Source organism: Tupaia chinensis, unplaced genomic scaffold, assembly GCF_000334495.1.
Source record: "Tupaia chinensis unplaced genomic scaffold, TupChi_1.0 Scaffold143913_1, whole genome shotgun sequence".
NCBI classification, from domain to species: Eukaryota; Metazoa; Chordata; class Mammalia; order Scandentia; family Tupaiidae; genus Tupaia; species Tupaia belangeri.
The window spans coordinates 2173311-2179120 of NW_006203764.1; positions in this window are offsets into that span (position 1 = coordinate 2173311).

Consider the following 5810-nt stretch of genomic DNA (forward strand, 5'->3'; position numbering starts at 1 on the left):
TAGATTCATAGAAAGTTGCAAAGTTAGTACAGAAAGGTCTTGTGTAACCTTTACCCACTATCCTCCACTGGTTACATCTAACATAATTATACTATAAAAACAAGGAAACTGACATTGGAATAAAATGTGTGTATAGTTCCAGGTAATTTTGTATATAACCGTATCGTAATCATGATACAGAGCTATTTATCACACAAAGATCTCTCTTGTGCTACTCTATAGTCATACCCACTCTCCTAGCCCTCCGCGACCTTAATCTCGGGAAACCTAATCTGATCCCCACCCTTATAATTTTCTCATTTCAACACTTATAATTTAGGATTTTTAAAAATATTTTTGCCATAGGGTGTGTTTGTTCACTGAAGAGAAACAGAGAAAGAGGGAAAGTGAGAAATTCCCCCCCCTGGAGAGATGGCCATGCTGCAATCCCTTCTCCTTCATTCTCCCCCTAGGATTTTGGGCACACACAGATGTCTGGCATGCTTTTCAAACCACAGGGTCCAGGACTCAAACCACAGAGTCAGCCCTGTGGGATCCAGCACCTCGACTAATGCAGGACTTTGGGGTACATGGGGCCCAATACCAGTGCTTGATCCAGGGCCACGAGATGACAGGGTTCTTTTTTCATCCTCATGAAGAATTAAAGACATGGACACAGAGAGGGGACAGCAAAGCAGAGTTTATTAAGAAAGAAATGGAAGGAAGAACAGAATATTCAAAGGTGCAGGGGCATTACCAGATATGGGTTGTGGAAGAGAAGCTAGGGTAAGAGGTTTTTACCCCAGCGAGGAAGGACTTGTTCATGCATTTCCTTCTTGTGGGGTACATGTTGGGTAAGTTAAACCATTCTCCAATTGGGGAGTGGGCTCACAAATGATAAAACTAGACATTCAGCCCTTAATTAACATTCAGTAGATCTTTGTCTGTAGTCTATGACTCATAAAGTTTCTAGTTTTTTTTAAGAAGTATTTATTTAACTTAATTTATTAATTCATTTACTTTTTAATTTAACCAGAGAGAGATACAGAGAGAGAGAGGAAGTGAGAAAACAAGCCACCAGGTCCAGGACTTGAACTGTGGTCAGCCCTGTGGGAGTGTCCAGCACCTTAACCACCACACCACCTGCTGGACCCCAAGTTTCTAGTTTTTATCGTGTTTCCCACAAGTCTAAGACAAAGTTTTGTTCTTTGATGTATTTTTCCTTTGTGTTTTTAAAATGTAATCTCAGGCCTCCTTATCTTGCAGGCACAAGCCTGCAGGTCATGTTCCAGTTTCTCAAACAATAGCTTGTGGCAAGTTACTGCTCAAGGTCCTTTGCTCTCTTGCTCTCCAGACTAAGAGAGACTACACTCTTTGGAAAGTACCAATGATACAAAAACGTTAGTTTTAGCTGTCATTATCTCAAGCAGGCTGAATGCAGTTTTTTGTGTGAGTAAACAGTGAGAGCTAATAATTGATTTCTAGTGAGAGTAATGAATGATTTCTTTTAAAAGCTTGATCAGAGGGGCCATCAGATGGTATAGTGGTTAGGGTGCTGGATTCCCACATGACCAACCAAGGTTCAAGTCTCGGACCTGGAGGCCTGAACTCATGCCAGGTACGAGTGCATACGTGTCCAAAAGCCTGAAAGAATGAAAGAGAAGGGATTGTGATGTGATCAACACCCCCCCCCCACCCCCGGGGGTGAATTCTCAGAGAGAAACTCTTGTCTCTCCAGTAAGCACACTCTCCCTATAGCAAAAATTTCTCTTAAAAAAAAAGAAAAGCTTGACCAGAGTGACTCCATCTTGTATGTTGGCTCCATCTCACGGGTCTGTACCTAACTGTATGTATGTGAGTGTGCCTATCCTCTACCTCACAACCACCACACCGCCTGCTGGCTCTGATTATGACCTTTCAAGGTGGGCTTTTTCACTCAATTTGAGAGTCCTCCAAGCTGTGTGTATCAATAGTTCACTCTTTTCCATTGCTGGATGGCGTCCTGTGGTATAGACTGCCTTAGTTTACTTACCCATTTATCTACGTTGGGTCATTTTGGTTGCCTCTAGTTTTTGATTATTATAAATGAAGCTGCTATGATCTATCAACAGACGCTATGTGACAGGGTCAGTACTCTTCGTCACTTTTGTTTTGAGGCCCAACTACAAAAGATGGAGGATTTTGTCCTCAAGCTAACTCAACTGCTTACTCATTCATTCACTCATTTATTCAGTCAACAAACATCTATGATCCACTAAGTCAGGCAGGTGCTGACCAGGCATTTTAGGGGTTGCCAAGATGAATCTGAGGAGAATTGCTTGAAAAGCTTGCAATTCAGGAGGAGAGATCAAATTAAAAAGGGTCGATATGGTGCAGAAGTAAAAATGCTATGCTCCATGGAAAGAGCTCTGAAAAGATAATCCTGAACAAAGAACTGTTTGTTGAAATAAATTATTACAAGCCTGAATTACATTTTATTCAACTTTGGCCACAAGTTTCAAATAATGTTTGACAAGGAAATTTTCCCTTTCAGACTCGATAGCCTTAACTATTTCATACTCTTAGCTGGGCTTTAAGCTAAGGATCGATCACACAGTGCTTTTTTTTTCTTTTTAAGAATTATTTTATTTAACTTTATTTAGTTATATTAAATTGACCAGAGAGGAACAGAGCGAGAGAGAGAGAGAGAGAAAACAAGCTGCCAGGTCTGGGACTTGAACCATAGTCAGCCATTGGGGAGGCCAGTGCCCTTAACCACCACGCCACCTGCCGGCCCCCATACAGTGGGTTTGAGAACATTTCTTTGCCAGATCTGAGACTTTCCAAGCACTCTCATTTGGAGAGAAGGAAACAAGGCACCTACTGTTTCGTTTTCAGTCTTTTGTGCCTTTGCTAAAACTGACTCAGAAAAAAGGCCATTTTACCATTCATCACATCTCATCCATAGTAATCACAGGGAAAAAAGTTATTACGATGGTGAAAAAAATAACCAATACAGGGAACCAGCAGTTAGCGTAATGGCTATGTCGCTGGACTCCCACGTAGTCGACCGCAGTTCGTGTCCCGGACCCGGTGGCTTAAAACTCACGCCGGGCGCGTGTGCGTGCGTGCCCAAGCTCCCGAGAGGAGAATGGAGGAGAAGGGATTGCGGCATGACCATCCCCCCTGGGGGGTGATTTCTCGCTTTCTGTCTCTATGTCTCTTTCTGTCTGTCTGGCGAGTGCACGCGCCCTACAGTGAAAAATCTCTCAAAAAAAAAACAAAACACCAATACATTAAAAACGTCACCTCTGATGTTGAAATGCCTATGTTACATGTGATTCATAATTTCTCCTGTTTCCCCAGCTTAGATTTGATCCAGCATCTAAAACCAAAAGCCAGAAAAAGAAGGCACGATTTGTTCCTCAGCTCTTTCCTCGACTTCTTCCTCATAAAAAAATGGCTGCTTTTGGTAACTCTGTGCCGAGTAGAGACAAGAGAGATAAAGTGGCAAGACGTTATTTCAACCGAGCTAATGTTGTGTGTGGGTCTTTCTGGGCAGTCCAGCAGAGCTGCTTCTCTTCAGTTTTGGAAGACTTCCAAACAAAGTTATCCTTTTCTCTCTGAAGATGTTGTGCTGGTTATTTATTTATTTATTTATTTATTTTGGAGAGGTTTTTGCTATAGGGTGCGTGCGCGCGCCAGAAAGACAGAAAGCGAGAAATCACCCCCCATGGGGGATGGCCACGCCGCAAGGGCACCTCCTCCTCTATTCTCCTCTCGGGATCTTGGGCACACACACACATGCGCCCTGCGTGAATTTAAGCCACGGGGTCCAGGACTCAAACCGCAGCCGACTACATGGGAGTTCAGCGACATAGCCATTATGCTAACTGCTGGTCCCTGTGCTGGTTAATTTTGTGTATCAGTTTAGCTGGGCTGTGGAGCCCAAATATTTGGTCAAACATTATTCCAGATATTTCTATGAATGTGCGTTTATTTATTTATGGATGAGATTAATTTTTTAATAAGTGAACTTTAAGTAAAGGAGATACTATCCTCCATAATGTGGGTGAGCATTGTCCAATCAATTGAAGGCCTTAATAGAACAAAGACTGACTTTCCCAGAACAGGAAGGGATCTGCCAGCAGTGTTTGGACGACATTGGCTCCTCTCTGGGCCTCCAGCCTGCTGATTTACTCATATATATATATATCTTTAAGGTTTTTGCTATATGGCCTGTGCTCTCACTAGAGAGACAGAGAAAGACAGTGAGAGGGAAAGCAAGAAATCACCCCCCACATATCCCAGGGGGACGGCCACACCACAATCGCTTCTTTGTTCTCCTCCTAGGAATTTGGGCATGCATGTACACAGATCTGGCATGAGTTTTGAGGTGCTGCATCTGAGACTTGAACCATGATCAGCCATGTGGGAGTCCAGTGCCCTAGCCACCATGCCACCTGCTAGTTCCACCATGGATTCTTTTTTTTTTTTGGTAGAGATTTTTGCCTTAGGGCACGTGCACTCCCAGAGAGACTGAGACAATGAGAGGGAAAGTGAGAAATTGTTCCCCAGAAGGGAGAATCCTCCCAGGATTCTGGGCACACATTCACACGTGCCTGGTGTGTTTCAAACCGCCAGGTTAGGGACTTAAACTGCGGTCCACCACGTGGGAGTCCAGTGACTTAACCTCTACACCATCTGTTGGCTCCACCCTTAGACTATTAAGGAGATAAGCCTTCACAATTGTGAGACAATTCATTAAAATAGATCTTTCTTTGTACACACGCTTGCACACACATGTATCTCTGGAAAACCCTTACACGGATAATTTTGCCAGCTTTTCTGAAGCCCCAGTGAGACTCTCCACCATGTAACATTCTGACCCTACAAGGCTGACTAGGCAGCTAGCAGGCTAGCTTGCAGATGTATATCTTTTGTATGAAGTGGTGGTGACCTTTTGTGTAAGGTTGTGGTTCTGGCAGGGTCCTTCTGGTAGCTCCAATTATCAGGAGTATCTCCACTCTTCATGACCTTCCCAGCTCTGTTGACTGAAGTTTTTTGTTTTGACACCAGGGACTCCATTTTGAGTCTGACAACTTTCACACTACTGTGAAGCTCATTTGTCTACACATAACGAAAGACCCAGTGCAGCTTGATAATTACACATTTCGATGAGCAGGTACCCTAACCATCAGTGTGCACAGGTGAGGCATCAAAAACCTTGGTGCCAGGGAGGAGGTCAGCTGCTTAGTAGCACAGGCTGGTCACTGCTGCTTAAGAGGTTGAGAACACAAGAGAGGCCTTGGTTTGATTACACGATTGTGGCGCGTGCCTGTTGTCCAGCTACTGGGGAAGCTGAGGCAGGAGGATCAGGACACAGCCAGCCCCCCGTCCACACACTACAATAAAAAACAAAAGCCAAAGAAAGGATAAGCAAAATTGACTGGGGAAAACAGCACCTCCAATACAGGCTGGTGCCTAGGCGGTAAATTAAACGGGAAAAGGTGTGCAAACTCCAGGCACACGTGGGTTCTCAATAGCGGACAGCTGCTGCACTAAACCAAGGCCAGGAATACAAGAGAATCGCGCGGGCGGGTGCACCGGCGCCAGGCCAGTATGCGCGGAGCACAACCGCCAGCGAACGCCGCGCCTGCCCCCTGGCGGTGGAGGGGCACCGCCGCAGGAGTCCAGCCTCCGCTCAATCTCCGCTCTCGACACCCACACCGCTGATTTCCCGCGGCAGCCAACCAGGGAGCGGCGTTTTGCGTAGGAGGCGGGACTTCCTGTAGCAGCACGCCGGCGTGCGCGGTAGAGGCCCCGCCCCGGAACTGCGGCGGTCCCTGCAG